The sequence below is a fragment of the Capsicum annuum genome, chromosome 4, assembly GCF_002878395.1.
Source record: "Capsicum annuum cultivar UCD-10X-F1 chromosome 4, UCD10Xv1.1, whole genome shotgun sequence".
NCBI classification, from domain to species: Eukaryota; Viridiplantae; Streptophyta; class Magnoliopsida; order Solanales; family Solanaceae; genus Capsicum; species Capsicum annuum.
In genome coordinates this window covers 50744731-50757105 of record NC_061114.1, presented here as the reverse complement: position 1 = coordinate 50757105, position 12375 = coordinate 50744731, and positions in this window count along the sequence as shown.

Genomic DNA, 12375 nt, shown 5'->3' with positions numbered 1-12375 from the left:
GTTATTTATTTGATTTCAAAATAATACGCAAAAAATATTAATGTTAAAAATTAATAATTTTTAATAGCAGCCTAAAAGGAGCATCGAGAGGTAAAATTGAGTGTCAACAGTCAAAATGAGCATACACTGTACAATTGTTATTGTTTACTGTTAAAAGTTCACTTTAGAGTTTTATACATAAAAAACGCTACTTCATAAACTTAATATCGAGGGTAGTATGGAAAAAAAGTAAAAATTATCTTACAAATATATCAAGGCTACTATTTAAATATAATAATAAATTTATAGTAATAATAAATTAAAAAATATTATAAAAATTATTATTCTTACAAATAAATTACGTATGTCACATAAAAAATATTATATAAAAATTACTGATAATAAATTTAAAATAAATTGAGCATAATAATAATAATAATAATAATAATAATAATAATAATAATAAATCAATCAATCAAGGTGACATCTTTTGATTGTTTTCTCAATGAGATTTCGAGAAAATGAATACAACAACTAACCCAATTTAGTCCCATAAATTGGGGTCTGTAGAGAGTACAATGTATGCAGATCTTACCGTTAAGGTAAATAGGTTGTTTCAATAGACGCCCGGTTCAAGAAAAATAGTCTGAACCTATCCAATTTCAAGAAAAAATAGTAAAAATTGATTTAATATTGACCATTGATCAAATATGATGAACGATTGAGATTAGAATTGAGGAGATGATTTAAATTGAGATTAGAAATTGGGTTAGAAAAGATTAAATTGAGAATTTTGATTGAGTCAAATTAAACTCAATTGACACAAATTGAGTATAAATGACTAAAATTTAAATAAATTAGGAAAATTGAATTGAATTAGGTTGATATTTAATAAATATAGTAACTATATAATATTAATATTATAAATGAATGAAATTATTATTTTTAAATTAATTATAAAAAAATTATATAAATAAAATTAATGATGTCAATCGCATAATAATGTCAATGCATTTCGTATACTGCAAACAATTTTTGATTAAATTAATTTTTGAATACGGTATTATATATATAGTAATACAACGTATTAATCTAATGAATTATTGGTTAATTAGCTTCATTATTATAACTTTAATAGTGTATTAATACCTCGATCATACGATGTTAATATATTATTCAAAATATTTGGATATATAGATTCACTATACGAGAGATGCGTAATACACACACACACACACACATATATATAAACTTCAAAATATGTACTAAATACATCACATACACGAGTATATTACCTTGCAATACAATATATTTCATATATACTTTGATGAATTATCATTTAATTTAACTTATTATTATATCATAACTTCAACAGTATATTATTACCTTGATTAGTCAATCGTATGATATCAATGTATTCAATATATAATTGAATACATTTAATTTTTTTAAATATAAAAATTATTTATTTAATAGTAAATTAAAATATCAAATATCGATGAATAGTATCATTTTTATAAAGTTAATTTTTATTTATTTTTAATAAAGGCGACAATATCCATCACTTTTTGTAAAAATATAAAAAAAATAAAAAAAATTAAAAATTACGATGGATACGTCGCTTTTCTAGAATTAATATTTTAAAAATAAAAAATTATAGGGACTTTTTCCGTCGATATTAATAAAAATAAAATTTCAAAACCGACGGACAACATCGTTTTTTTATCATAAAGTTAATTTTTATTTATTTTTATCAAAAGTGACACTATCCGTCGCTTTTTGTAAAATTACAGGAAAAATAAAAATAATTAAAAATTGGGACGAATAGCGTCGCTTTTCTATAATTAATATTTTAAAAATAAAAATTATAGTGATGTTGTCCGTCGATTTTAATAAAAATAAATAAAAATAAAAATTAAATTTAAAAACCGGCGGACAACGTCACTTTTTATCATAAAGTTAATTTTTATTTATTTTTAACAAAAGCGCACTGTTCGTCGCTTTTTGTAAAAATACGAAAAAATAAAAATAATTTAAAATTATGAGGGATATTAAGACGTTGGCCGTCGATTTTAAATAAAAATAAATAATAAACTAAAAAAGCAATGGACAGTGTCGCTTTTTAAAAGCATCACAGTTCGTCACTTTTTTATGCGTCATTTTTGGCCTTTTTTTAGTAGTGGTTTTGGAGAAAAATAGCGAGATATATTTTGGGCGCAAAAAATATTAAATATTTTTTTTAAAGTAAAAAGGAGTCAAGTTTAGGCGCTATTTTTTTCGATGGATAGAGGGGGTTTTAACCCCTGCAAATACATTCGATGGATATCGGGGGTTAAAAACCCCCCGCAAATATACTCGATGGATATCGAGGGTTAAAAATCCCTGCAAATTTATAAATTTTAGCGGAAAATTTTTAACCTCCGCAATTCATATAATTTTACGGGGGTTAAAATAACCCCCACAATCCCCCCACAATTAAACCCATTTTTTGTAATGTCACTATGATTTCTTACCATGAAAGCCGAAGATCTATTCCTTGACCTTGATCTTCTAATTATTCCTAATTCTAATAGTTCTTTGATTTGTTCTTTAAGGTCATTTAGATCTTAATTAGTTGATTCTATTGATGCTGTTTTTATTGTATACTCTGAATTAATTATTTTTAATTTACAGGTTATTTGGTTGGAGTCCCAATGCTTCAAGGTTTTTTCTTCAATTATTTCTAATTCATCTAAAACTTGTATTATTTTTTCTAAGTCTTTTTGATTTTTTGTTACTCGTATCTGTTATATTCCTTTCTTAAAGTTATATAATTCTGTATCTATTTCTATTAGCATGTAATCTTTTCTAATTCGTCTACATCTAACAATTCTTATAATTCCTTATGTACTGATAGTCTCTCACTATTTTTGCACTTACAATTTTCTCCTGTATCACATTTTAATGAATTGTTAGGTTTTATGTCATTCGAATCTTCGTCTGATTCACTTGATTTTTCTTTAAGATATCGGTATTTAGTTAGGATAGGTATTGTTGTTATCGGAGTTTGTGTAATATTTTTAGAGAATATTATTTAGTCTCTAGTGAGAAAACATCCTCCGTTATTTTATAGTAAAAAGTCTAGTCCTAATACAAAATTTGCTTTAATATTTAAGTCTCTTACCAATTTTCCACCTAGTTTATATGATGGTTTGTAGAAGCTACTATAAGTATTAACAAAACTTATTCGTGTTCTAGGCACATACAGTCTATAAGTATTAAAAGTTTCATCCATTTGGATGAACTCTTGTGGTTTAGGTAGTTCTTTAATTACATGTTGTGGTAAAATTCTACTATTTAATATACTCTTTGTACATCCTGAGTCTACTATAGCTAATCTCCATTTCATAATCTTGAATTTTATTCTTGTTAGGACTTTTATAGTACTAATCTTTTTATCTTCGTTACATATCATACCTTCAAATGGCATATTCATTAGTTTTTCTTCTTCAGTAGCCATTTCTTTTTGTTTCTCTATTTTATTTATTTATTTATTTTTCTAGCTGTATTATTCTTTCTTCTAGCTGTAGTATTTTTGTTTCTGTTGAAGTATTTATAGGTCCATGGTTGTCTAGATTGTCTTTAACTATTGAATTATTTCTGGTTATTGTTAATTCTGATATTTTCTCCACACAAGTAATGCATCCTTTTATATAACAGTTCCTACATTTTATTCTTTTACTTTTACTTGGGAACCAATGATACTTAAAACACAGATTACTATCTAATCCTTTATCTTTTTTAAACTCGTGTTTACAATCTTGTATAATATTAACTAAATCGTGATTGTCTAATTCTCTTTAAGTCTAATTTTTCTAATCCTATTTCTTTTGTTAATTCTTCTCCTTCAGAATCTGAGGAGGTTTGTTTATATTCTTCAGATGCATCTACACTTATTATGGAATATATGCTTTCGTTATCGAATATGTATTCATCTACGTTTATCAAAGTCTCATTAAAATTTTCTATTAGTTGTGTGTTCCTCGTCCTGCTATTATTTCTTTTTGGGTAGGTATTCACTAGATGATCTATACTTCCACACGTAAAACATTCTACCTTATTTTTATAGGTTCTATTATTATTATTATTATATTTTCTTACATGTTTCTGTATATTTAGATATGACTTTCTTGCTAAGGATTTCCTCAAGTAATATGATTTCTTTCTAGGATGATAATCCATTTTAGATAGTTTCTTATACTTTTTCTATTTGTAATCTTTATCATAATTTTGTGTAGTATATATACTTTTACAGAAGTTCGTCTCACTTTGTTTTAACTGCTTTTGTATTTGTATATTTGTACATTTCTCTTGTAACATTTTCATTATATGTTGTATTCTTTGTCCTATTGACCACTTTATATTCGGGTTTTGTATTACTCCTTCTCATTTACTCCGTCTCTTCTCTATTTCTCTACCTAAGGCTCCTGATAGTTTATTAAAGAGTTTCTTTCCTAAATTATGATCAAAAGCATTTCCACTATTAGTACAATAGTTGAAATAGTCGTTTAAAAATTGATTAATCTTAAACCAGCTATTTATACTTAATTGTTCTAGTTTTATTAGAGCATTTTTTCTGTAGGATTACTAGACCACTATTTGGGTCTTCTCCTGTTAATAAACTATGCCCTTTATTTGTAAAATTGTATGAGTTAACTCCCATATTTACTAGTCCTTGAAAGTTTTCGGAACTTTCTAACTCATATACTTCCCATAATCCTTTGGTAGATTCTCCCAAAAATGTCTCCAGGTATCTGCATTTAATTCTGCGTCAGGTTCTTGATTAGATTGTATATAGTCTGCCACAACTTTACATTTCTATATATCTATTACTGATTTTCATAACTGGGGGTCATAGGCTGTTATATTTAAAAATTTTCCTTTATTTCCACCTTCTTATAATTTAATTGGTTCTTCTATTGACATTCTTTTCTCTCTAGGTTTTATATTCTCCATTTTCTCATCAAGGTTTATCTTATATATTATATGTCTTAGTAAATTACCCATACTTACCTGTACTCTCTGCATTGAAGTTGTTCTTTGGAAAGGGCTTGAACTACTTGATGCACTTTCCATTAGTTCATTTATTCTCTCTATTTCGTCTATACTATAAATTGTTTCTAAATCATTTTCTTTCTGTATTTTGTCAGTTATTTTCTTTGCATTTCTATATCTATAATTATCTGTTCTTAATTCACATTTTGTAAAATGTTATTTCATTTCGATCAGGTATAGATTTCCTATTTTACAACCTTTGTATTTAATTTTTTGATCGTTATTTGTCTCATATATAACTTCTGCTTTCATTATAACATTATTTACCTCAAATCCATCTTCTTCTAATATTTGTATATTTATGTATTCGGTGTTTTCACTTTCTTTAATTTCTTCATTGATTTCTTTCTCATTTGTATATTTATAGTCTGTAATTAACTGAAGTTTGTCCTTTATTATTTATGTACATTAAATGATCATTAGGCTTAGGAATCTCTTTTTTACTAAATTTCTCTAAATTTTATTCAAGTCCTGCATATTGATCTGAGGTGGTTTTATACACTTTGGTATCATTATTCTATCTTATTTCACCTTGTTTTGAGAGAAATTTGTGTGATTAACGTGTTCATATTGATATAAATAAGCATTTAAGTGTCCAAGTATGTGATTACCATGTGCAAAGTGTATTCTAAACAAGGTTGGGTTTAATTGGATCACTTAGAGTTCAATCGATGAAACTAGTGTTACTAGCTTGAGCTAGGTGCTTGTCTAGCCTCTTTTGTTGGATTATATTGTGTTTAATATGTTTTAAATGGTTTTAATGGTGTTAATATATGTGGAACTACTTGTTGATAGTGTACAAAGTTCAAGCGAGTCAAGTAAAGAGTCGAAGCATGAAGTGAAAGATCATGGAAATTTACCTTGTCTTAGCTCTTGTTTTTTATTGGTAGTGATGGATATTTTGTTGTTTGAATATCTAATTCGTGTGGTGTGTTCTTTTAGGATCTTTTATGAGCTTAATATAATGATATATAGATGATTTAGAGGCTGCAAAACCATTGGAAAGACACCACAAAGACTTGGGCAGAAGGAGGATCGTTCAACACTTAACCAAATTTCAAGATGCAATTTTCAGAGAGGTGCCGCGATGAGCTTGCGATGCGACTTCCACACACGTCTCCAGAGCTCACGAAAATACTTCCATATGTGTCTTCTAAACTCGATATGCGACTTCCATACACGTCTCCATCTTAGGCGTCGCGAGGTCCAATCCATACACGACAAAAAGTGCAATTTGAATCCTATACGGCTTGGGACTTGTTGTCCACTATAAAATCATATTTTTACTTGTTATTAATCATCTTGGAACATATTGGAGCATCAAGGAGTCTGCTAAAACTTCATAACTTAGGTTTTTATCATTTTAATTTAGTTTAGTCATGTCCTTAGTCGTTAATTACAATCTACTGATTACGATTATGACTATGCCTGGATAAACGTCCTCTTTCTGAGGTTGAAGCCAAATACATGAGTAATCTTATTTTGATTTTTGTTTATTGATTTTCTTATCATTGTTGGTTGTGTGTTCAATCTTATTTTAACTATTTTGAGGCTTGATCACCCTTAGAATACATCTATTGTCAACCTTATGAACTTGGGAGAGGGAATAGGGAGATAGAACGTGGGATTGAACAAAGTATGGTTCGTATTCTTTTATGAAATAAGGCATATGAATTAGTTTCTAAGTCAGGGTGTACTTAGATACCATACTTGATTCAAACGTAGGATGATAGCTTAAAGAACTTAATTGGATTATTACATCTCCGCTCAACGATGTAGTTGTAATGTCCACATTACAAAATTGGTTAGAGGTCGGGAGACCATGATTATGCGATTGGCCCTAGTGAATTGATGAATGAAAGTCAATAACATCGTACGATTGTTCAAAGTGCTTCAACCCTGGGTTTTACTCTGATTGATTGTCCAAGATCTTTACTTTACGCCCTATTTATTTTACTTGTAATTTACAAAATCCAATCTCACTTTTGGTTACTTTTGCACTAGTTGAATCTAAATTGTGAACTAAAATCTAATTGTTGTTTAACCAAGTCCCTGAGTGTAGAGGATGAACACGTGGTATTTGATGTATACAAAGTACCCACACTAACGTCCCAATATAAAGATTTGTGTATGATTAATGTGATTGAAATGGATGAGTGTGGGATGGCTAGTCCCCAAAAGACCTCTTTGGACTACCTGATTGAGCAGCCTAAGCTTCTACCGTCTAAGCCTGATTTGATGAGAATTGATGAGCCTGAAAAGGCTAAAGTTGAGAAATCTGCTGCTCTTGAAAATTCACACTCAAGAAAGATGAAAAGAATAAGAAGATAGAGACCAAGCGTGAAAAAAAGAAGAAAAGAGAACGACTAAGTCAAAGTTGGGTCATGTCGCGACACTAAATCGGGCACTTCTTGGGAGGCAACCCAAGTTAAGTAGGTATGTTTTATTTTTAATTTTTGTTTTTGGGTATGTTTTATTTTTAATTTTTGTTTTTATTTCACATAGTTTTTGTTTTTTGATTGAGTCGCAAGTTAATGGGAAGTATGAGTACTATAAACCTGAGCTTGAAGCATGGCAAAAAACTGAGTGTAGGGTCCCACAGATCCCACTAATGCAAAATATGCTACTAGCTAGGCCTAGAGGCCTCAGGAAGTATTTTTCTATCTCTTACTTTTAAATTCACTTTGGGGACAAAGTAGATTTTAAAGTGTGGGATGGGCAAATTCCTAAATTTTGGCTCAATTTAATTTTTTTTTTAATGTAAGATATTCTTGTTGGTGCTATTTTTTATTACATGATGCAAGTGTTTTGTTTGATAAAAGCATGTTCAATGAGTGAATTGCTATTTTTGAGACTCTTAGGCTCATATTTGTGACTCTTGTACTTGTTGGCTTAAATTTGAATTCATGTTATTGTTTGGTTGGGAGTCTATGATGATCCTATTGAGTTGAGCATGTGCCATGTGCGTGTGAGATTTTTTTATATTCCTTGTTGCATGTGATGTCTAGAACTTGCCTGGTGTGTGTGCAAAACAAAATAAAGAGTGTGAGTTTAGGAGACAATTTAGGCGTTTCTTTGATAACCTTGTTTTATACCTTCTTTTGCCTACCCTTGTGCATAATCCTAGTTAAAATCCATTGAGCCTTTAGCTTATTTTTCTTTAGTAGCCTCATATGTATCCTAATACCCTTTGTTTGATGGACCTTAATTTGACCCAAAAAGCTCCTTAGTGCTTTAATTGAAAAATTGATTTAGTAAGGAGTTTAAGAAATTGAAGAAGAAAAAGGTGAAATTGGTACCCCAGGGTAATAGATATTGGTGCTTATATTTGATGTGTGGCGGTTGGGAGTGATATAAATGGCGTTAGAAATATATCCATGTTTGTAGAAAATGAGAAAAATTGAATCTTGAAGGAATAAATAATATGTCCACCATGTGTTTGTGAAAATCCTTAAAAGAGATGGGGAAAAATAAAGGTGATGGGTGGATGGAAAAAATGTAATTTGGTTGTTGGAGATTATTTTAAATGTATAATGTAGTGTATTAAAGCGCTTAGAGAGGTTAGTCACCATTCCCAAATAGTTTCTACCCATTCCTAAGCCTACATTACAACCCGAAAAAGACCTAATTGATCCTAAAATCATCATTCCGATATTAGTGGAGCATTACACTAAGGGAAAGCTTATGGTTCATTGTGTGTAACTTGTGAATTCTTTATGAGAGTGAGCATAATTTGATACTTGTACCCATTATGTTATAAATTGCATTATTGTGAGTAATTATGGGTATTTCTCTTGTTATGAAGGGCATAAGTTTGATGAATGTGGGTGATATGATGTCTTTGGTTGATAAAAATGCGTGATTTTGCCACTTATGGAGTCAATTCTTGAGGCTAGGATGTTTCGGAGTAGAATTCTTGAGCTTTCAATTGTGTAACTAACATGCGTTGTGTGGAAACTTGCATTCCGTGTAGTCATTGTAGTAATATTTTGAGTGTCTTTGTTTTAGTAGAAGTGTAGCGTCACCTCAGATTTTGATGCTTACAGTAAAGAGTGTTCGAGGACGAACTAGAGTTTAAGTGTGGGGTGATGAACTGAGGTCTTTTTATACACTTTGGTCTCATTATTCTAGATTATTTTGCCTTGTTTTAAAAGCAATTCATGTTATTCACGTTTTCATATTGTTAATAAGCATTTAAAAGTCAGAGTCTGTGATTACAATGTGCAAAGTGTATTCTAAACAAGGTTGGGTTTAATTGGATCACTTAGAGTTGAATCTATGAAACTAGTATTACTAGCTTAAGCTAGGTGCTTGTCTAGTCTCTTTTGTTGGAATCTATTGTGTTTAATATATTCTAAATGGTTTTAATGGTGTTATTATATGTGGAACAACTTGTTGATAGTGTACAAAGTTCAAGCGAGTCAATTAAAGAGTCGAAACATGAAGTGAAAGATCATGGAAATTTTCCTTGTCTTAGCTCTTGTTCTTGATTCATCGTGATGGATATTGTGTTTTTTGAACATCTAATTCGTGTGGTATTTTCTTGTAGGATGTTTTATGATCTTAATATGATGATATATAGGTGATTTATAGGCTGGAAAATAATTGGAAAGACACCACAAGGACTTGGGTAGAAGGAGAAACGTTCAACACTTAACCAAATTTCAATATGCAATTCCCAGAGAGGTGTCACGATATGCTCGGGAAGCGACTTTCACACACGTCTCCAGAGCTCGTGACACGACTTCCTCAGACGTCTCCTAAACTCACGATGCGACGTCCATACACTTCTCCAGCTTGGGCGTCGCGAGGTCCAATCCATACACGGCAAAAAAGTACAATTTGAATCTTATACGGCTTGGGACTTGTTGTCCACTATAAATACATCTTTGTACTTGTTATTAATAATCTTGGAATGTATTGGAGAATTGAGAAGGCTGCTACTACTTCATAACATAGGTTTTTATCATTTTAATATAGTTCATTCATGTCCTTAGTCGTTAATTACAATCTAGTGATTACGATTATGACTATGCATGGCTAAACTCCCTCTTTCCGGGGTTGAAGCCGAATACATGAGTAATCTTGTTTTGATTTTAGTTCATTGATTTTCTTATCAATTTTGGTTGTGTGTTCAATATTATTTTAACTATTTTTGGGCTTGATCACCCTTAGAATACACCCATTGTTAACCTTGTGAACTCGGTAGAGGGAATAGGGAGATAGAACATGGGATTGAACAAAGTATGGTTCATAGTCTTTTATGAAATAAGGAAGACGAATTAGTGTCTAGGGCAGGGATGTACTTAGATACCGTACTTGATTTAAACTTAGGATGATAGCTTATAGAACTTAATTGGATTATTACATCCCTGCTCAATGATGTAGTTGTAATATCCACATTAGGTAATTGGTTAGAGGTCGGGAGACCATGATTATGCGATTAACCCTACGAATCGACAACTAAGATAAGTAAATTAATAAATGAAAATCAATAACATAGTACGATTGTTTAAAGTGCTTCAACTCTGGGTTTTACTCCTATTGATTGTCCAAGATCTTTACTTTACGCACTATTTATTTTACTTTCAATTTACAAAATCCAATCTTTATTTTGGTTACTTTTGCACCAGTTGAATCTAAATTATGAACTGAAATCTAAACGTTGTTTAACCAAGTGCCTGTGGGATCGATACTTGGCTTTCATTAGGCCACTTTACTACTTGATTGGACCACTTACACTTGCGTATGCGCTTGGGCGCTGTCAAGTTTTTGGCGTCATTTCCGAGGACTTACAATTAGCAACTGATTTATTTTAGTTTTGCTCTTTAGATTTCTTTGGTGTTTTTTAATCTTGGTCTTGTTTTTGTGATTACATAAAACAGGTTTTAAAGTTAGGAAGCTGGCAAGGGATAGGGATTTATTGGACCAAACCCCGAACCTGAGCAACACTTCCATCAGTGAAGGGGAGACGCAATCCATCTCCCCTAATTTCCTTAAATAGAAGAGGACCAAGTAGGTCCTGCTCTAATGGTTGAACAACAAGCATGCAGGACGGTGAGGGATTGGCAGTCACACTTCCGACAAACTTGACTTCCCCAATTCAAAGAATGACTGCTGGGGGGAATTTCGAGTTAAAGTACAACATGGTGTAGCTTCTTATCAGTAGCGGTCAGTTTGCAGGGCTTTCACACGAGGGTCCACAAGTCCAATTGCAGACTTTCATTGAGCTTACTGACACATTCATTCCAACTGGGGTGAGTACAGATTATGTGAGGCTGACATTTTTCCCCCATTCACTTTTTGGGGAAAGCTAAAAAATAATTGAATGCAGAGCCGGCTAATTTAGTCACATCATGGAATAACTTAGCTAGAAAGTTCCTCATCACATTCTTTCCATCAGGCAAGAATGCGAGACTTTGCAGTTAGATAGTGTGCTTTAAACAGAAGTCTGATGAAAATCTATATCAAGCTTGGGAATGCATCAAGGCCCTTCTTTGGGATTTTCCACATCACCAACAATCCAATGAGGTACTTACTCATACTTTTATAGAAGTACTTGATCACAATACAAAGATTTTGTTAGATTCAGTTGCAGTTGGTTAAGCGCTAGAATAGACTTATGATGAGTTGTACATATTGTTGCACTGAATACCACAAGGAAATCTAGACTGACACTCAGATTCTAGAAGTGCCACAAAAAGAATTGTGGGTGTATTAGAGGTGGACCAATTCACAACTTTATCAGCTCAGGTTGTAGCATTGTAAAATATAATAAGCACTCAGTTCAGCAACCTAAAATTTAGAGCTCCACAACCTACAACCACAGTCAATGCCAACCAACAAGCTGTAGGTTGGTGTGAAGTGTGCAATAATAGAGGTCACTTACCGGCTATGTGTCCGTCCAATCCAGAATTAGTGATGTATGTCAGCAATGCTCAAAGGCCAATTATGGTAATGCCTACAACATTAAATGGCAGACTCAGCCATGGAACGCTCAATAACAACAAAAAATTTTGCCACCACAGGCACAAGGAAATCAGTCCACTAGCAGTATGGAAAAGATGTTGAAGCAGCTTCTAGCTAGTCAGACATAATTGGCTGCAGACATGAAAAATTTGCAAGCAGTTCATAAAAGCTTGGAGATTCAAGTGGGGCAGATACAACAAAAATTAAATACTAGGCCACAATGTGCTTTGCCAGCAGATACAGAAAATCCAAAGCAGGTTATAGCAATCACCTTGAGGAGTAGTAAAGAGCTTCAAGAAGAACCTCCCAAGGCAACAAAGGAGGTAGATACAG